The sequence below is a fragment of the Mobula hypostoma genome, unplaced genomic scaffold, assembly GCF_963921235.1.
Source record: "Mobula hypostoma unplaced genomic scaffold, sMobHyp1.1 scaffold_104, whole genome shotgun sequence".
Lineage (NCBI taxonomy): Eukaryota > Metazoa > Chordata > Chondrichthyes > Myliobatiformes > Myliobatidae > Mobula > Mobula hypostoma.
Genome location: NW_026948216.1, coordinates 77,032 through 100,677, shown reverse-complemented (window position 1 = coordinate 100,677; position 23,646 = coordinate 77,032).

Below are 23,646 nucleotides of genomic sequence, written 5' to 3'. Positions count from 1 at the left end.
CACAGTAGCCAGCCGGGCACTGATTTGGAAGTATTAAAGTTGGGAGATTATGGGACAAGGAGACAGGCCGGTGAAGAAGGCGTTTGTCACGCCGGACTTCATGTTCGTCGGCCAGGGCACCGAGTACAGGAGACGGGAGGTCACGTCGCTGTTGTACAAGACATCGAAGGGACTGTGCTCGGTTTCGGCCGCCCGGCTGTGGGAAAGATGCCCACCGAGCTGGAAGGAGTTCAGGGGGAGCTTCACGACGATGTTGTCGGGACTGGAGGGACTGAGATACGGAGAGGGGTCGGGCGGGTAAGGGTGGGTGGGGGGTGGGGGGTGGGGGAGAGATTTAATAGGGGACCTGGGTGGTCAGTCCATTGAATGAGAAAGGAAGGAAGAGCAAGAGAGAGAGACAGGAGAGAGGGAGGGAGAGAGATAGAGAGAGGAGGGAGGGAGAGGGAGAGAGAGGAGGGAGGGAGAAGAGAGAGAGGAGGAGAGTGGGGAGAGAGGGAAAGAAAGAAAAAGGTGGGAGAGAGAGAAAGGAAGGAAGAGAGAGAAAGAGGGGAGAGAGAGAGAGGGAGAGAGCGAAAGATGAGGGAGAGACAGAGAGAAAGAGAGGTGAGAGAGGAAGAGTGAGAAAGATGAGGGAAAGGGCAGAGAGATAGAGACGTGGGAAAGAGGAAGAGAGAAAGATGGGAGAGAGGGGAGAGAGAGAGTCAGACAGATCGGGGAGGGAGAAGGAAGAAGCAGACACACATAATGGCAGGGGAGAGAGAGACGGGAAAGAGGAGAGGAGTGAGACGTGGGAGGGGGAAGGGGACTGGGGAAGGGGGTCCTACCTGCTTCCACCGGGGTGGGGGAGTCTCAATGAGGAGTGTGTAAGGTGAGGGAGGGAGGGAGGGGAGATTTAAAAGGGGCATTTGCCCCCACTCACAGATGATGGTGGGTGTGGAACGAGGTGCGAGAGGCAGGTGTAATTTCAGCGTTTAATCGCCACTTGGACAGGTACGTGGACAGTAAGGTTGAGAGAGAGACAGAGATACACCGCGAACCCGTTCCTACCGAGGGACGGAGGGGAACGCGGTGGGGGGGGGGCGAGGTGCTTCCTCCTTACCAGGATGGTGTAGGTGCTCTCGAACTGGAACAGGCGCTTGTAGCTGTAGAAGGCCACGATGGAGGCCAAGCCCATCTCCAACAGGGTGAAGAGCAGCAGGCCGATGGTCAGAGAGAAGGTGGTGGCCTGTCGAGGAAGAGAGAGAGAGAGAGAGAGAGAGGGGGGAGCTGGGACATCTCTTCCAACAGGACCAGCGGGCGCAGACAGCATTCACTTTCCCCCAGCAGGCAGGCTGAGACGACCGAGAGCAGATTTGGGCCATTCCATGATGGCTAATTTACTATCCCTCTCAACCCTGTTCTCCTGCCTTCTCCCCGTATCCCTTCATGCCCCGGCCAATCGACAATCTGTCAACCGCTACCTTGTACAAGGCCTTGGTGAGACCACACCTGGAGTATTGTGTGCAGTTTTGGTCCCCTAATCTGAGGAAAGATATCTTTGCCATAGAGGGAGTACAAAGAAGGTTCACCAGATTGATTCCTGGGATGGCAGGACTTTCATATGATGAAAGACTGGATGAACTGGGCTTGTACTCGTTGGAATTTAGAAGATTGAGGGGGGATCTGATTGAAACGTATAAAATCCTAAAGGGATTGGACAGGCTAGATGCAGGAAGATTGTTCCCGATGTTGGGGGAAGTCCAGAACGACGGGTCACAGTTTAAGGATAAATGGGAAGCCTTTTAGGACCAAGATGAGGAAAAACTTCTTCACACAGAGAGTGGTGAATCTGTGGAATTCTCTGCCACAGGAAACAGCTGAGGCCAGTTCATTGGCTATATTTAAGAGGGAGTTAGATATGGCCCTTGTGGCTACGGGGGTCAGGGGGTATGGAGGGAAGGCTGGGGCGGGGTTCTGAGTTGCATGATCAGCCATGATCATAATAAATGGCGGTGCAGGCTCGAAGGGCCGAATGGCCTACTCCTGCACCTTCCACAGATTCACCACCCTCTGGCTAAAGAAATTCCTCCTCATCTCTGTTCTAAATGGAAATTCCTCTATTCTGAGGCTGTGTCCTCTGGTCCCAGACTCCCCAACTACAGGAAACATCCTCTCCACATCCACTCTATCTGTGTCCTCTGGTCCTAGACTCCCCCACTACAGGAAACATCCTCTCCACATCCACTCTATCTGTGTCCTCTGGTCCGAGACTCCCCCACTATAGGAAACATCCTCTCCACATCCACTCTATCTGTGTCCTCTGGTCCTAGACTCCCCCACAACAAGAAACATCGTCTGCACATCCACTCTATCTGTGTCCTCTGGTCCTAGACTCCCCCACTACAGGAAACATCCTCTCCACATCCACTCTATCTGTGTCCTCTGGTCCGAGACTCCCCACCATAGGAAACATCCTCTCCACATCCACTCTATCTGTGTCCTCCGGTCCTAGACTCCCCCACTATAGGAAACATCCTCTCCACATCCACTCTGTCTGTGTCCTCTGGTCCTAGACTCCCCCACCACAGGAAACATCCTCTCCACATCCACTCTATCTGTGTCCTCTGGTCATAGACTCCCCCACTATAGGAAACATCCTCTCCACATCCACTCTATCTGTGTCCTCTGGTCCGAGACTCCCCCACTACAGGAAACATCCTCTCCACATCCACTCTATCTGTGTCCTCTGGTCCTAGACTCCCCCACTACAGGAAACATCCTCTCCACATCCACTCTATCTGTGTCCTCTGGTCCCAGACTCCCCCCACTATAGGAAACATCCTCTCCAAATCCACTCTATCTGTGTCCTCTGGTCCGAGACTCCCCCACTGCAGGAAACATCCTCTCCACATCCACTCTATCTGTGTCCTCTGGTCCTAGACTCCCCCACTATAGGAAACATCCTCTCCACATCCACTCTATCTGTGTCCTCTGGTCCTAGACTCCCCCACTAGAGGAAACATCCTCTCCACATCCACTCTATCTGTGTCCACTGGTCCGAGACTCCCCCACTACAGGAAACATCCTCTCCACATCCACTCTATCTGTGTCCTCTGGTCCGAGACTCCCCCACTACAGGAAACATCCTCTCCACATCCACTCCATCACCTCATTCTTCTGAACTCCAGTGAGCAGAGGCCCGGAGCCGCCAGGCGCTCCCCACACGGTCCCGGAATCACTTGCGCCATGCGGTACTCACGGAGAAGTAGACCAGCTCCGGGGGCGGCATGAAGAGCAGCGAGACGGAGTACATGATGATGGCAATGGCGGCGGCCGCCAAGCTCACCCCGCTGGTGACGACGCCGGCCTTCACCTGAGGGAAGGGCGGGGCAGAGGCAGATGGTCAGACCGAATCAGCCCACCGCGGCCGATGCCCGGTCCCTCGCAACCCCCGTTCTCCCCGCCTTCCCCTCCGGAACCGCTGGCACCCCGACTAATCAGGAACCTCGCAGGTACAACGGGTTATTACATAGAAACATAGAAACATAGAAAATAGGTGCAGGAGTAGGCCATTCGGCCCTTCGAGCCTGCACCGCCATTTATTATGATCATGGCTGATCATCCAACTCAGAACCCAGCCTTCCCTCCATACCCCGTGACCCCTGTAGCCACAAGGGCCATATCTAACTTCCTTTTAAACATAGCTAATGAACTGGCCTCAACAGTTTGCTGTGGCAGAGAATTCCACAGATTCACCACTCTCTGTGTGAAGAAGTTTTTCCTAACGTCGGTCCTAAAAGGCTTCCCCTCTATCCTCAAACTGTGACCCCTCGTTCTAGACCTCCCCAACATCGGGAACAATCTTCCCGCATCTAGCCTGTCCAATCCCTTTAGGATCTTATACGTTTCAATCAGATCCCCCCTCAATCTTCTAAATTCCAACGAGTACAAGCCCAGTTCATCCAGTCTTTCTTCATATGAAAGACCTGCCATCCCAGGAATCAATCTGGTGAACCTTCTTTGTACTCCCTCTATGGCAAGGATGTCTTTCCTTGTCTTTACGGAGGCAAAGGGAATACAATGTCAGAGGGATGGCAGATGGAGTTTAATGCTGATAAATGTGAGGTGCTACATTTTGGTGGGACTAATCAAAATAGGACATACGTGGTAAATGGTCAGGCATTGAAGAATGCAGTAGAACAGAGGGATCTAGGAATAATGGTGCATCGTTCCCTGAAGGTGGAATCTCATGTGGATAGGGTGGTGAAGAAAGCTTTTGGTTTGCTGGCCTTTATAAATCAGAGCATTGAGTATAGGAGTTGGGATGTAATGTTGGAATTGTACAAGGCATTGGTGAGGCCAAATTTGGGGTATTGTGTACAGTTCTGGTCACCGAATCATAGGAAAGATGTCAACAAAATGGAGAGAGTACAGAGGAGATTGACTAAACTGTTGCCTGGGTTTCATCTCCTAAGTTACAGAGAAAGGTTGAACAAGTTGGTTCTTTACTCTTTGTAACATAGAAGGTTGAGGGGGGACTTGATAGAGGTGTTTAAAATGATGAGGGGGATAGATAGAGTTGACGTGGATAGGCTTTTTCCATTGAGAATGGGGGAGATTCAAACAAGAGGACATGAGTTGAGAGTTAAAGGGCAAAAGTATAGGGGTAACATGAGGGGGAACTTCTTTACTCAGAGAGCGGAGGCTGTGTGGAACGAGAAGTGGTTGGGGCAGGTTCGATGTTGTCGTTTAAAGTTAAATTGGATAGATACATGGACAGGAAAGGAATGGAGGATTATGGGCTGAGTGCGGGTCAGTGGGACGAGGTGAGAGTAAGAGTTCGGCACGGACTAGAAGGACCGAGATGGCCTGTTTCCGTGCTGTAATTGTTTTATGGTTATATGAGAGAAGAGGTTTGAGGATAGATGGAGGCACGAGATAAAGCGTGTCACAGGCAGCTATGTTTGCCCCTGCGAAAATCTTGCCTGGCAATGCTATTGGGATTTGCCGATGACACAAAGCTGGGTGGCAGTGTGAAATGTGAGGAGGATGTTATGAGAATGCAGGGTGACTTGGACAGGCCGGGTGAGTGGGCAGATGCATGGCAGATGCAGTTTAATGTGGATAAATGTGAGGTTATCCACTTTGGTGGCAAGAACAGGAAGGCAGATTACTATCTGAATGGAGTCAAGTTAGGGAAAGGGGAAGCACAACGAGATCTGGGCGTCCTTGTTCGTCAGTCACTGAAAGCAAGCATGCAAGTACAGCAGACAGTGAAGAAAGCTAATGGCATGCTGGCCTTCATAACAAGGGGAGTTGAGTACAGGAGCAAAGAGGTCCTCCTGCAGCTGTACAGGGCCCTGGTGAGACCACACCTGGAGTATTGTGTGCAGTTTTGGTCTCCAGATTTGAGGAAGGACATTCTTGCTATTGAGGGAGTGCAGCGCAGGTTCACAAGGTTAATTCCCGGGATGGCGGGGGGATAGATAGAGTTGACGTGGATAGGCTTTTTCCATTGAGAGTGGGGGAGATTTAATCAAGAGGACATGAGTTGAGAGTTAGGGGGCAAAAGTTTAGGGGTAACACGAGGGGGAACTTCTTTACTCAGAGAGTGGTGGCTGTGTGGAACGAGCTTCCAGAAGTGGCTGAGGCAGGTTTCATGTTGTCGTTTCAAGTTAAATTGGATAGATATATGGACAGGAAAGGAATGGAGGGTTATGGGCTGAGTGCAGGTCGGTGGGACTAGGTGAGAGTAAGCGTTCGGCACGGACTAGGAGGGCCTATTTCCGTGCTGTAATTGTTATATTACTTTATATGGATTGAATTCAAGAGCAGGGAGGTCATGCTGCAACTATACAGGGTACTGGTGAGGCCGCACCTGGAGTACTGTGTGCAGTTCTGGTCTCCATACTTGAGGAATGATAGACTGGCTTTGGAGGCAGTGCAGAGGAGGTTCACCAGGTTGATTCCAGGGATGAAGGGGTTAACCTACGAGGAGAGCCTGGGACTATACTCTCCGGAGTTCAGAAGAATGAGAGGGGATCTGATAGAAACATACAAGATTTTGAAAGGGGTAGGTAAGATAGAAGTCGGAAAGTTGTTCCCATTGGTAGGTGAGACTAGAACTAGGGGACATTGCCTCGAGATTCAGAGGAGAAGATTTAGGAAGGAGATGAGGGGAAACTGTTATTCCCAGAGAGTGGTGAATCTGTGGAATTCTCTGCCCAGGGAAGCAGTTGAGGCTTCCTCACTAAATATATTTAAGAAACAGTTAAGAGAGGTTTTTACATAGTAAGGGGTTTAAAGATTATGGGGAAAAGACAGGCAGGTGGAGCTGAGTTCACGGACAGATCAGCCATGATCCTATTGAATGGCGGGGCAGGCTCGATGGGCCGGATTGCCAACCCCTGCTCCTATTTCTGATGTTCTTATGCAACCTGTCGACCTCCCCTTCAAATTAAAAGATGTGATGCTGAGGCTTTATAAAGCACTGGTGAGGCTTCACTGAGAAATTAGTTTTAACTTAGAAATTAGAAAAGTTGTGAGCAGTTTTTGGGCCCCTTAACTTAGAAAGGATGTGCTGACAGTGGAGAGGCTGCAGAGGCTTATTGTTCAGAACCGGAAATAGTTTATTTCCCTTCTTCTACGTCTTCGTTTTGTCTTAAACGTGCTTCTGGGACTGTTGGAGCCTGCGATTTCACAGCTTGGAGACGGAGAAGATTCGGGGCCGACTGAGGCCTCGAGGCGAATGCGGAAGGCGGGCGAGGGTTCAGCGCCGGCTACCGGCCCCTTGCTCGTCACTCCCGGGTGAAGGCCTTGGCGTTCGCGGGGTCTCTCTCTTTCTCCCTCGATCCTGTCAGAGGATGTTTCGCAAGTTCTCTGGTCTGCGGACTGTCGCTCAAATTGGACTCCGTCAGTTTTGCGTGTAATTTTTCTCGTACTCTTGTGTTTTCTCCTGCTCTTCCTTGCCGTTGTTTTTACGCAACCTGTAAATACTTTGTCCAAAGCCAGTCTGGGGTTTGGCGTCCGGCGTTTCTGCTGTATGCTTGACTTTTCTTTCCGGGTTGGGCGGGGGAGCGGGTTGAAGGCTGGGTCGCCATTTGTGAGATTTGTTTTTTTTGTTGTTGTGTGTTGGGGGTTGATCGTTTTCTCTGAACAACCGCCATGGTTTTCTCTGTCCACAGGTTCAATCTATTATCGAAGTATTTATGTAGAGTACGACTCTGAAACTCCTCTTCTCCAGATAGCCACAAAATAAAGAAGATCTCAGAGGTAGTTAAACGAAAGATATCAATCCCACCCCTCCACCCCCCAGGCAAACCCCCTCCTTCACGAAAAGAAACAGACACAAAAACTCGCAAACCTCAAAACCGCCCCCCCCCACCTCAACCCCTCTCTCTCGCACAAGAACAGTAACCGTAGACCCCCATCAAGAGAAACATCAGCAAGGGCACCAAACCCCAAACCACATCCCGCCAATCGGGAACGAGGACACAACATACAACTGAAAGAGTCTACGTGGGTCGCCCAGAGGCTTTTCCCCAGGGCTGAAATGGCTGACACGAGGAGGCACAGTTTTAAGTCATAGTCATACCTTATTGATCCTGGGGGAAATTGGTTTTCGTTACAGTTGCACCATAAATAATAAATAGTAATAAAACCATAAATAGTTAAATAGTAATATGTAAATTATGCCAGGAAATAAGTCCAGGACCAGCCTATTGGCTCAGGGTGTCTGACCCTCCAAGGGAGGAGTTGTAAAGTTTGATGGCCTCAGGCAGGAATGACTTCCTATGACGCTCTGTGCTGCATCTCGGTGGAATGAGTCTCTGGCTGAATGTACTCCTGTGCCCACCCAGTACATTATGTAGTGGATGGGAGACGTTGTCCAAGATGGCATGCAACTTGGACAGCATCCTCTTTTCAGACACCACCGTGAGAGAGTCCAGTTCCATCCCCACAACATCACTGGCCTTACGAATGAGTTTGTTGATTCTGCTGGTGTCTGCGACCCTCAGCCTGCTGCCCCAGCACACAACAGCAAACGTGATCGCACTGGCCACCACAGACTCATAGAACATCCTCAGCATCGTCAGGCAGATGCTAAAGGACCTCAGTCTCCTCAGGAAATAGAGATGGCTCTGACCCTTCCTGTAGACAGCCTCAGTGTTCTTAGACCAGTTCAGTTTATTGTCAATTAAGATGCTTGGAAATAGGTACAAGGGGGATGTCAGGGGTAGGTTTTTCACACAGAGAGTGGTGGAAGGCACTGCCGGCGACGGTGGTGGAGGTGGATACGATAGGGTCTTTTAAGAGCCTCTTAGATAGTACATGGAGCTTAGGAAAATTGAGGGCTCTGCAGTAGGGAAATTCTAGGCAGCTTCTAGAGTGGGTTACCTGGTCGGCACAACATTGTGGGTTGAAGGGCCTGTGACGTGCTGCAGATTTCTACGTTCTGGGTTTAATATGAATTACAAGTCTCAGAAGTTCGACGACATCTGAGAGCATCGGGACCCAGCGGCTCCCTGACGGCAGCAACTCGAAGTAGCGGTTCCGTGGCTCCCCGGAGAGGACAAATCTGGGCGGCGTACACGCCGCGTGCCCACTCCGTTCACTTGGACCTTCGAGGGTCACGAGGGAGTGGGAGGGTTAACGCACGAACAGCACTTGCTGGCTCTGGGCCCGTACGCGCTCCACTTCAGAAGAATGAAGGAGGGGATCTGACTGAAGCCGTCCGAATGTTGAAAGGCTCAGCCCGACTTGGCCTCCGCAGCTGTCCGTGACAATGAATTCCACAGACACTCCGGCCGACAAAATCCCCCTTCCTCTCTGTCGCAAAGGGACCCCTCTGTGTTTTGTGGCTGGGCCCTCTGGTCCGAGACTCCCCCTCCATCGGGAACATCCTCTCCACAGCCACATCCACTCTCTCCCGGCCGACCAACATTCGATAGGTTCCAGTGAGAGAGAGATCCCCCCCCCCCCCGCCCCGCCGGTTCTTCTGAACTCCAGCCAGTTTAGGCCCGGAGCCACCAGACGCTCCTCGTACGTTAGCCCTTTCCCTTCCCGGAATCACCCTCACGGACTTCCTCCGGGATCCCTCCAAAGCCAGCACGTCTTCTCTGCGTTAAGGGGCCCAAAACTGCTCACAGTACTCCAGACCCACCAGTACCCTATATATCCCCAACGTTACATCCTTGCTTATACATTCTAGTCCTCCTTGAAATGAATCTTAACACTCCATCTGCCTTCCTCACCACCGACTCAACCTGCAAATTAACCTTCAGGGAATCCTGCACAAGTCCCTTCGCACCTCGGATTTGTGAATTTTCTCCCCATTTTCACAAAATAGTCCGTGTCTTTATTCTTTCTGCCAAGGAGAATGACAACACACTTCCTGGCACTATATTCCGCCACTTCTTTGCCCATAGTCCAAGGGATTAGTGCGGAGAACGCACACCGTGTGGGTAGGACACGTACCATGAACGGAGGGGAGTGTCGAGGGACGGGGGGACCTCGGCGTACGAGGGTAGGACACGTACCATGAACAGTGTGGAGTGTCGAGGGACAGGGGGACCTCGGAGTACGAGGGTGGGACACGCACCGTGAACGGTGGGGCGTGTCGAGGGACGGGGGGACCTCGGGGTACGAGGGTGGGACACGCACCGTGAACGGTGGGGCGTGTCGAGGGACAGGGGGATCTCGGAGTACGAGGGTGAGACACGCACCGTGAACGGTGGGGAGTGTCGAGGGACAGGGGGATCTCGGAGTACGAGGGTGAGACACGCACCGTGAACGGTGGGGAGTGTCGAGGGACGGGGGGACCTCGGAGTACGAGGGTGGGACGCACACCATGAACGGTGGGGAGTGTCGAGGGACAGGGGGACCTCGGAGTACGAGGGTGGGACACGCACCGTGAACGGTGGGGCGTGTCGAGGGACGGGGGGACCTCGGGGTACGAGGGTGGGACACACCGTGAACGGTGGGGAGTGTCGAGGGACAGGGGACTCGGGGTACGAGGGTGGGACACGCACCGTGAATGGTGGGGAGTGTCGAGGGATGGGGGGGGATCTCGGCATATGAGGGTGAGACACACACCGTCAACGGTGGGGAGTGTCGAGGGACAGGGGCGACCTCGGCGTACGAGGGTGGGACACACACCATGAACGGTGGGGAGTGTCAAAGGACAGGGGGACTTGGCGTACGACAGTAGGACACGCACCGTGAACGGTGGGGAGTGTCGAGGGACAGGGGACTCGGGGTACGAGGGTGGGACACGCACCGTGAACGGTGGGGAGTGTTGAGGGATGGGGGGGGATCTCGGCGTATGAGGGTGAGACACACACCGTCAACGGTGGGGAGTGTCGAGGGACAGGGGCGACCTCGGCGTACGAGGGTAGGACACGCACCGTGAACGGTGGGGAGTGTCGAGGGACAGGAGACTCGGGGTACGAGGGTCGGACACGCACCGTGAATGGTGGGGAGTGTCGAGGGACAGGGGGACCTCGGGGTACGAGGGTCGGACACGCACCGTGAACGGTGGGGAGTGTCGAGGGACAGGGGGACCTCGGGGTACGAGGGTTGGACACACACCATGAACGGTGGGGAGTGTCGAGGGACAGGGGGACCTTGGCGTACCAGGGTGGGACACACACCGTGGACAGTGGGGAGTGTCGAGGGACAGGGGACCCAGTCTCCGTAATGCTATCTAAATGAATCCGTGTGTGTTTGGGGAGGGTGTGGAGACTCTGAGCGTGCCCCCCCTCCCCCAAATGGAGCAGGGAACACCGCCGTCCGCCACGTCACCCCCGTGCTGCGGTGACCCTCACTTACGTTCCACCTCGTGGGTTGTCTCCTGAGCAAGATTGCGAAGCCGCCCGAGACGATGAACTGGAAGAAGAGACGAGAGCAGTAAAGCAGGCCGCGGGACGGCGGGGAGGCGGGGCGGGAAGGAAGGACGGGGAGCACAAGAGCCGGGAGGTTGCTGTATAAAACTCCGGTCGGGCCGGCCAGACTGTGTGTGGTTTGGGACGTCCCGTTACAGGAGGGGTGTGGGGTTGGGCCGGGGGGGGGGTGGGAGGGGTTTGGAGAGGGTGCAGAAGGGGTTCACCAGGGTGCTGCCTGGATTAGAGAGGGTGGAGAGGTCAGACAGACTCGGGTTATTTTCTCTGGAGCGGTCAAGGCTGAGGGGGGCGACCGGACAGAGGTTTCGTAAGATCACAAGAGGCATTGGCAACACAGCCTTTCTCTCCCCAGAGTGGTAAGTGCCTGGGGGGGGGGGAGAGAGGGAGGGAAGGGCGGAGGTTTGAGGTGGGGGAGGCGGGAGTTTAAAGGGGATGCGAGGGGCGAGTTCCTTCTGTGCGGAGATTGGCCTTTATTAATCAAAGTATTGAGTATAAGAGCTGGAATGTTATGGTGAGGTTGTATAAGGCATTGGTGAGGCCGAATCTGGAGTATTGTGTTCAGTTTTGGTCACCAAATTGCAGGAAGGATATAAATAAGGTTGAAAGAGTGCAGAGAAGGTTTACAAGGATGTTGCCGGGACTTGAGAAACACAGTTACAGAGAAAGGTTGAATGGGTTGGGACTTTATTCCCTGGAGCGTAGAAGAATGAGGGGAGATTTGATAGAGGTATATAAAATTATGATGGGTATAGATAGAGTGAATGCAAGCAGGCTTTTTCCACTGAGGCAAGGGGAGAAAAAAACCAGAGGACATGGGTTAAGGGTGAGGGGGGAAAAGTTTAAAGGGAACATTAGGGGGGCTTCTTCACACAGAGAGTGGTGGGAGTATGGAATGAGCTGCCAGACGAGGTGGTAAATGTGAGTTCTTTTTTAACATTTAAGAATAAATTGGACAGATACATGGATGGGAGGTGTATGGAGGGATATGGTCCGTGTGCAGGTCAGTGGGACTAGGCAGAAAATGGTTCGGCACAGCCAAGAAGGGCCAAAAGGCCTGTTTCTGTGCTGTAGTTTCTATGGTTTCTATGGAGAGAGGTGGGAGAAGGCAGCTACGATCGAGGTGTTGAAGGGGGCCTTCCGACAGGCATGTGGCGGGGGGGGGAGCAGAGCGCGATGACACGGACAGTCGGATGCAGACGTGACGGGTCACGGGGCCCGCCCCCTCGAGGTCGCGGCCTCAGCCTCACCCCGGCAGCGGGGGAGGCGAAGGTTGGTAAAAGACCGACCGTCAAATCTTGCAGAGTCTCTCCCCCCCCCCCGGCGAAGGAATGAACGCGAGCCCCGCGGCGCCCGACCGGCGCACTGACCCAGAATCCGGTCCAGAAGGAGACGCCAGACCTCCCGGCCACCGAGTAGACCATAGACACGGATAGCGGCACGCCGAAGACCAGCTGGATCAGCCCCAGCAAGATCTGCATGGCCTGGAGCAAAAGGCAAAGGGGGCGGCCGTTAGCTACGGGGCCTCCCGCGGAGGACTGCGAGGCCAGACGTAAAGTGGGGGCAGGAGGCGTGCGTGCGGAGGCCCAGGACGTGGAGTGCGCGAGGCAGGAACTCTCGCTGCTGTACCGGTCCACGAGGCGGTTAAGAGGGCGGACGGGGCGCGGGCTTTTAGTTGCCGGGGGGGGGGCTCTCGAGTTCAAAGGTCAGCAGGTTACGTTGCGACTCTTTAAATAAACTCTGGCCACATCTGGGGTTGGCGGGGGGGGGGGGTCAGAATGAGAACCAGGTTTATCATCACCGGCGTGGGACGTGGAATTTGTTAACCGAGCAGCGGCAGTCCAGTGCGATACATAATCCCAAAGAGAAAAAAAAAAATTAAGAATGATAATAAATGAGTAAACGCAAACACGAGGAAATCTGCAGATGCTGGAATTTCATTTCTGTTTTTTTTTTGCACCATTTTAAATCTATTCAATATACATAATTGAGTTACTTATTTATTAAGCAACACACATAAGAGTTGCTGCAGGCCAGGCAACATCTACTGGAGGAGGAAGGTTTCCTGGTGTCTGCGTTTTTAGATTCACTGCTGCGAAGCCCCTTCCCCGGCGACGCCGACACGGAAGAGGTTTGAATCTTCTCTCCGACGGGAGTTCAGTGAAACCGTCTCCCGCTGGCCCCCCACCTGTAGTTCCTTCGGTTCCCGAAACGTCGACTGTACCTCGTCCAACAGATGCTGCCTGGCCTGCGGCGCTCACCGGCAACCCTGATGTGTGTTGCTTATAATAAATAAGTAACTCAATTATGTATATTCAATAGATTAAAAAAATCGTGCAAAAACACCAGAAATAATATAAACATTAAAAAGTGAGGTTGTGTCCAGGAGTTCAAAGTCCATTCAGGAATCGGATGGCAGAGGGGAAGAAGCTGTTCCTGAATCGCTGAGCGTGCGCCTTCAGGCTTCTGTACCCCCTACCTGATGGTAACGGTGAGAAAAGGGTATGTCCTGGGTGCTGGAGATCCTTAATAATGGACGCCGCCTTTCTGAGACACCGTTTCCTGAAGATACCCTGGGTACTTTGTAGGCTAGTGACCAACGTGGGGCCGACTAGATTTACAACCCTCTGCAGCTTCTTTTGGTCCTGTGCAGTAGTCACACCCGCTCCCCCATACCAGACAACCAGAATGCTCTCCATGGTACAATTACAGAAGTTTTTGGGTGTATTTGTTGACTAACTCCTAATGAAACACAGCCGCTGTCTTGCCTTCTTTATAACGACATCGATATATTGCGTACATCTCTGGTCGCCCCTCTACAGGAAGGATGTCGAGGCTTCGGAGAGGGGGCAGAAGAGGTTCCCCGGGATGCTGCCCGGTTTGGAGGGCCTGTGCTCTCACCAGAGGCTGGGTAAACTTGGGTTGTTTTCTCTGGAGTGAGGGGAGATCTGAGTGAGGTTTACAGGGTTATGAGAGGCGTAGATATAGTTCGACAGGGGAGTATCTGTTTCCCCAGGGTTGACATGTCTAATCCCAGAGGGGCAGGCATTGAAGGTGAGAGGGGTAAGTTTCTTTACTCAGAGAGTGGAGGATGCCTGAAATGCTCAGCCTGGGGTGGTGGAAAAGGGGAGGTGCAACGAGACCTGGGTGTCATTATACACCAGTCATTGAAAGTGGGCATGCAGGTACAGCAGGCGGTGAAAAAGGCGAACGGTATGCTGGCATTTATAGCGAGAGGATTCGAGTACAGGAGCAGGGAGGTACTACTGCAGTTGTACAAGGCCTTGGTGAGACCACACCTGGAGTATTGTGTGCAGTTTTGGTCCCCTAATCTGAGGAAAGACATCTTTGCCATAGAGGGAGTACAAAGAAGGTTCACCAGATTGATTCCTGGGATGGCAGGACTTTCATATGAAGAAAGACTGGATCGACTACGCTTATACTCTCTGGAATTTAGAAGATTGAGGGGGGATCTGATTGAAACGTATAAAATCCTAAAGGGATTGGACAGGCTAGATGCAGGAAGATTGTTCCCGATGTTGGGGAAGTCCAGAACGAGGGGTCAGAGTTTAAGGATAAATGGGAAGCCTTTTAGGACCAAGATGAGGAAACACTTCTTCACACAGAGAGTGGTGAATCTGTGGAATTCTCTGCCACAGGAAACAGCTGAGGCCAGTTCATTGGCTATATTTAAGAGGGAGTTAGATATGGCCCTTGTGGCTACGGGGGTCAGGGGGTATGGAGGGAAGGCTGGGGCGGGGTTCTGAGTTGCATGATCAGCCATGATCATAATAAATGGCGGTGCAGGCTCGAAGGGCCGAATGGCCTACTCCTGCACCTATTTTCTATGTTTCTATGACTTAGCCGCCTGCGGCAACGACTTCCACAGATTCACCACCCTCTGGCTAAAGAAATTCCTCCTCATCTCTGTTCTAAATGGAAATTCCTCTATTCTGAGGCTGTGTCCTCTGGTCCCAGACTCCCCCACTACAGGAAACATCCTCTCCACATCAACTCTATCTGTGCCCTCTGGTCCTAGACTCCCCCACTACAGGAAACATCCTCTCCACATCCACTCCCTCTGTGTCCTCTGGTCCGAGACTCCCCCACTACAGGACACATCCTCTCCACATCCACTCTAGCTGTGTCCTCTGGTCCCAGACTCCCCCACTACAGGAAACATCCTCTCCACATCCACTCTATCTGTGTCCTCTGGTCCTAGACTCCCCCACTACAGGAAACATCCTCTCCACATCCACTCTATCTGTGTTCTCTGGTCCTAGACTCCCCCACTATAGGAAACATCCTCTCCACATCCACTCTATCTGTGTCCTCTGGTCCTAGACTCCCCCACTACAGGAAACATCCTCTCCACATCCACTCTATCTGTGTCCTCTGGTCACAGACTCCCCCACTACAGGAAACATCCTCTCCACATCCACTCTATCTGGACCTTTCAACATTCAATACGTTTCAATGAGATTCCACCCTCATTAAACTCTTGGACCAGAGGACACAGATAGAGTGGATGTGGAGAGGATGTTTTCTATACTGGGTTGATACAGGAGCCTCAGGACCCACTCCACCAGGTTCAGGAACAGTTATTACCCCTCAACCATCAGGAGGAAGGTACAGGAGCCTCAGGACCCACACCACCAGGTTCAGGAACAGTTATCACCCCTCAACCATCAGAAAGAAGGTACAGGAGCCTCAGGACCCACACCACCAGGTTCAGGGACAGTTATCACCCCTCAACCATCAGGAAGGAGGAACAGGAGCCTCGGGACCCACACCACCAGGTTCAGGGACAGTTATTACCCCTCAGCCATCAGGAAGGAGGTACAGGAGCCTCAGGACCCACACCACCAGGTTCAGGAACAGTTATTACCCCTCAACCATCAGGCTCTTGAACCAGAGGGGATAACTTCACTCACCCCATCACTGAAATGTTCCCAAAACCTATGGACTCACTTTAAGGACTCTTTATCTCATGTTTTTGTTATTCACTGCAATTTATTAATATTTGCATTTGCACGGTCTGTCGTCCTCTGCACTCTGATCTTTCACTGGTCCTGTTACAGTTACCATTCTACAGCTTTGCTGAGTATGCCGACAGGAAAATGAATCTCAGGGTTGTATGTGGTGACATGTATGTACTCTGATAATAAGTTTAGTTCTGAACTTTGCCCAAACGTTCAGCAGAGCAATGCAAACGCTTACTCCCAGAACGGTCAGCTGGTTCCAGAGGACGGACATCTCGGAGGGAGCCATCGCAGACGGGTCGACCTGGCTAGCCGCTGGAACTCCGGCCGTTTCGGGGAGCGGGCGCTGAGCTCCCGCGCTCTCGGCTGTCCACCCATCGGAGGCCGGGCCGATGATTTCCTGATTGGGGGGGATAACACAGTATCCATCAGGCGGTCTACGGGAGAGTGAAAAAAGCCCCAGGCACGGGCAGGCTTGGAGAGATCAGCAGAAGGATGGCGGGGCAGGAGGGAGCGCATCTAGACTCCCCCACTACAGGAAACATCCTCTCCACATCCACTCTATCTGTGTCCTCTGGTCCTAGACTCCCCCACTACAGGAAACATCCTCTCCACATCCACTCTATCTGTGTCCTCTGGTCCTAGACTCCCCCAGTACAGGAAACATCCTCTCCACATCCACTCTATCTGTGTCCTCTGGTCCTAGACTCCCCCACTACAGGAAACATCCTCTCCACATCCACTCTATCTGTGTCCTCTGGTCCTAGACTCCCCCACTACAGGAAACATCCTCTCCACATCCACTCTATCTGTGTCCTCTGGTCCTAGACTCCCCCGCTACAGGAAACATCCTCTCCACATCCACTCTATCTGTGTCCTCTGGTCCTAGACTCCCCCAGTACAGGAAACATCCTCTCCACATCCACTCTATCTGTGTCCTCTGGTCCTAGACTCCCCCACTACAGGAAACATCCTCTCCACATCCACTCTATCTGTGTCCTCTGGTCCTAGACTCCCCCACTACAGGAAACATCCTCTCCACATCCACTCTATCTGTGTCCTCTGGTCCTAGACTCCCCCACTACAGGAAACATCCTCTCCACATCCACTCTATCTGTGTCCTCTGGTCCTAGACTCCCCCACTACAGGAAACATCCTCTCCACATCCACTCTATCTGTGTCCTCTGGTCCTAGACTCCCCCACTATAGGAAACATCCTCTCCACATCCACTCTATCTGTGTCCTCTGGTCCTAGACTCCCCCAGTACAGGAAACATCCTCTCCACATCCACTCTATCTGTGTCCTCTGGTCCTAGACTCCCCCACTATAGGAAACATCCTCTCCACATCCACTCTATCTGTGTCGTCTGGTCCTAGACTCCCCCACAACAGGAGACATCCTCTCCACATCCACTTTATCTGTGTCCTCTGGTCCTAGACTCCCCACTACAGGAAACATCTCTCCACATCCACTCTATCTGTGTCCTCTGGTTCCAGACTCCCCCACTATAGGAAACATCCTCTCCACATCCACTCTATCTGTGTCCTCTGGTCCCAGACTCCCCCACTATAGGAAAAATCCTCTCCACATCCACTCTATCTGTGTCCTCTGGTCCCAGACTCCCCCACTACAGGAAACATCCTCTCCACATCCACGCTATCTGTGTCCTCTGGTCCCAGACTCCCCCACTACAGGAAACATCCACTCCACATCCACTCTATCTGTGTCCTCTGGTCCGAGACTCCCCCCACGACAGGAAACATCCTCTCCACATCCACTCTATCTGTGTCCTCGAGCTCGAGACTCCCCCACTACAGGAAACATCCTCCCCCCCGCCCCCGTCTTCTGAACTCCAGCAGCTTCTGGATCCGAGCCATCCAATGCTCACCCGTTAACCCTTTCACGTCTAGGATAATTTTCCTGTGCTTTCCCCGGACCCTTGCCATTGCCATCAGAACCTCTCTGGCACAACGTGCCCCAAATTGCTCTCGATATATATTAACGCTGCCTCTGCAGTCACTTGCCCTGGACACCTCTTTATGAACGTTCCCCTCCCACCTTAACCCTCCAGTTTTAAACTCCTTTGACGGTGACCCTCCACGTTACTGACTCCCCTCGTGAGTTTATAAACCTGCCAGTCACCGCTCCCCGGCCCCCCCCCCCCGCCCACACCCCCAGCCTCCTCTACTCCGGGGAAAACACTCCCAGTCCATTCCCGCATCTACTTGCGCCTCGGACTCCCCAGTTCCGGCATGTCCCCATGATTGTATACGGCCCCCTCACACCTTTGCTGTAACCGGCTGACCAGATCTGCCGACAATAGTCCCCTTGCGGTCTCACTGACGCCTTGCTCAACTGTAATGTGGCCTCTTGAAGAAGGCAAACAGGACCTCCAGCACAACAGGTTCCCCTTCCAAGACAGTCCCATCTGCCTGCGTTTGGCCCGTCTCCCTCTAAACCTTCCCTATCCGTGTCCCTGTCCCAGTGTCGTTAATGTACCTGCCCCGACCACTTCCCCTGGCAACTCAGACCATAGACAGACCACCCGTATCCCTCTAAACCTTCCCTATCCGTGTCCCTGTCCCAGTGTCGTTAATGTACCTGCCCCGACCACTTCCCCTGGGCAGCTCGTCCCACAGACAGACCACCCGTATCCCTCTAAACCTTCCCTATCCGTGTCCCTGTCCGAGTGTCGTTAATGTACCTGCCCCGACCACTTCCCCCAGCAGCTCGTCCCATAGACAGACCACCCGTATCCCTCTAAACCTTCCCTATCCGTGTCCCTGTCCCAGTGTCATTAATGTACCTGCCCCGACCACTTCCCCTGGCAGCTCGTCCCATAGACGGACCACCCGTATCCCTCTAAACCTTCCCTATCCGTGTCCCTGTCCCAGTGTCGTTAATGTACCTGCCTCGACCACTCCCTGTGGCAGCTCGTCCCATAGACAGACCACCCGTATCCCTCTAAACCTTCCCTATCCGTGTCCCTGTCCCAGTGTCGTTAATGTACCTGCCCCGACCACTTCCCCTGGCAGCTCGTCCCACAGACAGACCACCCGTATCCCTCTAAACCTTCCCTATCCGTGTCCCTGTCCCAGTGTCGTTAATGTACCTGCCTCGACCACTCCCTGTGGCAGCTCGTCCCATAGACAGACCACCCGTATCCCTCTAAACCTTCCCTATCCGTGTCCCTGTGCCAGTGTCGTTAATGTACCTGTCCCGACCACTTCCTCTGGGCAGCTCGTCCCACAGACAGACCACCCGTATCCCTCTAAACCTTCCCTATCCGTGTCCCTGTCCCAGTGTCGTTAATGTACCTGCCCCGACCACTTCCCCTGGCAACTCAGACCATAGACGGACCACCCGTCTCCCTCTAAACCTTCCCTATCCGTGTCCCTGTCCCAGTGTCGTTAATGTACCTGCCCCGACCACTTCCCCTGGGCAGCTCGTCCCACAGACAGACCACCCGTATCCCTCTAAACCTTCCCTATCCGTGTCCCTGTCCCAGTGTCGTTAATGTACCTGCCCCAGCCACTCCCTCCGGCAGCTCGGACCACAGACAGACCACCCGTCTCCCTCTGAACCTTCCCTATTCGTGTCCCTGTCCCAGTGTCGTCAATGTACCTGCCCCGACCACTTCCTCTGGCAGCTCGGACCACAGACGGACCACCCGTATCCCTCTAAACCTTCCCTATCCGTGTCCCTGTCCGAGTGTCGTTAATGTACCTGCCCCGACCACTTCCCCTGGCAGCTCGTCCCATAGATGGACCACCCGTATCCCTCTAAACCTTCCCTATCCATGTCCCTGTCCCAGTGTCGTCAATGTACCTGCCCCGACCACTTCCTCTGGCAGCTCGTCCCACAGACGGACCACCCGTATCCCTCTAAACCTTCCCTATTCGTGTCCCTGTCCCAGTGTCGTCAATGTACCTGCCCCGACCACTTCCTCTGGCAGCTCGTCCCATAGACAGACCACCCGTCTCCCTCTAAACCTTCCCTATCCGTGTCCCTGTCCCAGTGTCGTTAATGTACCTGCCCCGACCACTTCCCCTGGCAGCTCGTTCCGCAGACGGACCACCCGTATCCCTCTAAACCTTCCCTATCCGTGTCCCTGTCCCAGTGTCGTTAATGTACCTGTCCCGACCACTTCCCCTGGCAGCTCGGACCACAGACAGACCACCTGTATCCCTCTAAACCTTCCCTATCCGTGTCCCTGTCCCAGTGTCGTTAATGTACCTGCCTCGACCACTTCCTCTGGCAGCTCATCCCACAGACAAACCACCCGTATCCCTCTAAACCTTCCCTATCCGTGTCCCTGTCCCAGTGTCGTTAATGTACCTGCCCCGACCACTTCCTCTGGCAGCTCGTCCCATAGAACAGACCACCCGTCTCCCTCTAAACCTTCCCTATCCGTGTCCCTGTCCCAGTGTCGTTAATGTACCTGCCCCGACCACTTCCCCTGGCAGCTCGTTCCGCAGACGGACCACCCGTATCCCTCTAAACCTTCCCTATCCGTGTCCCTGTCCCAGTGTCGTTAATGTACCTGTCCCGACCACTTCCCCTGGCAGCTCGGACCACAGACAGACCACCTGTATCCCTCTAAACCTTCCCTATCCGTGTCCCTGTCCCAGTGTCGTTAATGTACCTGCCTCGACCACTTCCTCTGGCAGCTCATCCCACAGACAAACCACCCGTATCCCTCTAAACCTTCCCTATCCGTGTCCCTGTCCCAGTGTCGTTAATGTACCTGCCCCGACCACTTCCCCTGGCAGCTCGTTCCGCAGACGGACCACCCGTATCCCTCTAAACCTTCCCTATCCGTGTCCCTGTCCCAGTGTCGTTAATGTACCTGTCCCGACCACTTCCCCTGGCAGCTCGGACCACAGACAGACCACCTGTATCCCTCTAAACCTTCCCTATCCGTGTCCCTGTCCCAGTGTCGTTAATGTACCTGCCTCGACCACTTCCTCTGGCAGCTCATCCCACAGACAAACCACCCGTATCCCTCTAAACCTTCCCTATCCGTGTCCCTGTCCCAGTGTCGTTAATGTACCTGCCCCGACCACTTCCTCTGGCAGCTCGTCCCATAGACAGACCACCCGTCTCCCTCTAAACCTTCCCTATCCGTGTCCCTGTCCCAGTGTCGTTAATGTACCTGCCCCGACCACTTCCCCTGGCAGCTCGTTCCGCAGACGGACCACCCGTATCCCTCTAAACCTTCCCTATCCGTGTCCCTGTCCCAGTGTCGTTAATGTACCTGTCCCGACCACTTCCTCTGGCAGCTCGTTCCGCAGACGGACCACCCGTCTCCCTCTAAACCTTCCCTATCCATGTCCCTGTCCCAGTGTCATTAATGTACCTGCCCCGACCACTTCCCCTGGCAGCTCGTCCCACAGACGGACCACCCTCTGGGTGAAAAAGTTTCCCCTCGAGTCCCCCGTTAAACCTCTTTTTCCCCCTCTCAGCTTAAACCTGTGCCCTCTGGATCTTGATCCCCTGACCCTGGGGGAAAAATCTGTGCACGTTCACCCTATCTGTGCCCCTCGTGGTTTAACACGCCCCTGTAAGGTCTCCCCTGCACTCCAGGGAATGAAGTCACAACCTGCCCGACCTCTCTCCGTCACTCAGTCCCTGCGACATCCTCCTAAATCCCCCTCGGCGCTCTTCCCGGCTTGACGGCGTCTTTCCCACAGCAGGGCGACCAAGATCGAACACCGTACCCCAAGTGCGGCCTCACCAACGTCTTGTACAGCCGTGACGTGACCTCCCGTCCCCTGCACTCGGTGCCCTGGCCGACGAAGGCCGGCCTGACGAACGCCTTGGCGGCCGCCCCACTTTGAAGCCAGAGAAGACGTCAGCACAGAAACAAGCCCTTCGGCCCATCTAGTCTGTACCGAACCGCTAATCCGCCAAGTCTCATCGACCTGCAGCCAGACCACGGCTGTCTAAAATTCTCTTGAAGGTTGAAATTGAGCCTGCATCCGCTGGGAGCTCGACCCACGCTCTCCCCACCCCCTGAGCGAAGAAGTTCCCCTTTTAACGTCTGTTACCTTTCACCCTTAACCCATGGCCTCTCGTTCGCATCTCACCCGACCCCAGTGGAAGAAGCCTGCTTGCTTTTAACCCCGCCTAAGGGACAACGAGGCGGTGCTCACGGTGGGCGTTGGGGTGGAGACACGTCCCTACCAAAGGAGGTACCGGTCACACCTTCCCTCTGCCGGCCTGCAGGTCACCCTGGGGAAAGTGTAGCACGTGCTTAGCCCCCCGATCAGGGTCGCGAGAAGCCGTGGGAGCAGGAAGTAGACGGTCATACGAGCGGCCGGTGCAGATCACGAGTCCTGGCTATATGACCACTGACACCGGGCGGACAGTCTCCAAGGAGTGTTGGTAACAGCTGGCGGGGGTGGGGAGGTTACCCGTCTCGTAAAGGCACTGGCCAGAAGACAGCGGCGGCAAACCGCTTCTGCAGGAAAATCTGCCGAGATCAATTGCGGTCACGAGACCACGATCGCCCGCGTCGTATGGCACGGCACGAAAAGATGATGACAAGCCTCCCCGCGTTCTCCTACGCTCCAGAAAGTGAAGTCCCAGTCAGACCCCTCTTGTAGTACTCTGCTCAGTTCTGGTCGCCTCACTACAGGAAGGACGTGGAAACCATAGAAAGGGTGCAGAGGAGATTTACAAGGGTGTTGCCTGGATTGGGGAGCATGCCTTATGAGAATAGGTTGAGCGAACACGGCCTTTTCTCCTTGGAGCAACGGAGGATGAGAGGTGACCTGATAAGAGGTGTATAAGATGATGAGAGGCATTGATCGTGTGGGTAGTCGGGAGGGGGGGAGGGATGAAAGCAAAGAGCTGGGAAGCTGATTGGTGAAGGAGAGAGACGAGGCTGGAGAAGGGGGGCTCTGATTGGTGAAACAGAGAAAGGACTGGAGAAGGGGGGATCTGATTGGTGAAAGAGAAACAAGACTGGAGAAGGGGATATCTGATTGGTGAAAGAAAGACAGGGCTGGAGAACCGGGGGGTCTGATTGGTGAAAGAAAGACAGGGCTGGAGAACCGGGGGGTCTGATTGGTGAAAGAGGAACAAGGCTGGAGAACAGGGGATCTGATTGAAGAAGGGGTGTTCTGATTGGTGAACGAGGTACAGGGCTGGAGAATGGGGGGATCTGATTGGTGATTGTAGTTAAGGAGGCATACATCAACTGTGGGATTGAGTTCAGGAACTGAGAGGTAATTCTACGCAGGTTGGCTCTGTGGTTAAGAAGGCGTATGGTGCATTGGCCTTCATGAACCGTGGGATTGAGTTCAAGAGCTGAGAGGTAATGTTGCAGCTATATCGGACCCTGGCCAGACCCCACTTGGAGTACTGTGCTCAGTTCCGGTCGCCTCACTGCAGGAAGGACGTGGAAACCATAGAGAGGGTGCAGAGGAGATTTACAAGGATGTTGCCTGGATTGGGGAGCATGCCTTATGAGAATAGGTTGAGTGAACTCGGCCTTTTCTCCTTGGAGCGACAGAGGATGAGAGGTGACCTGATAGAGGTGTATAAGATGATGAGAGGCATTGATCGTGTGGGCAGTCAGAGGCTTTTTCCCCAGGGCTGAAATGGCTAACACGAGAGGGCGGTTTTAAGGTTGTTGGAAGTAGGTACAGAGGAGATGTCAGGGACAAGTTTTTTACGCAGAGAGTGGTGAATACGTGGAATGATCTGCCGGTGGCAGAGTGGTGAAGGCAGATACAATAGAGCCTCTTAGATAAGTACACAGAGCTTAGTAAAATCGAGG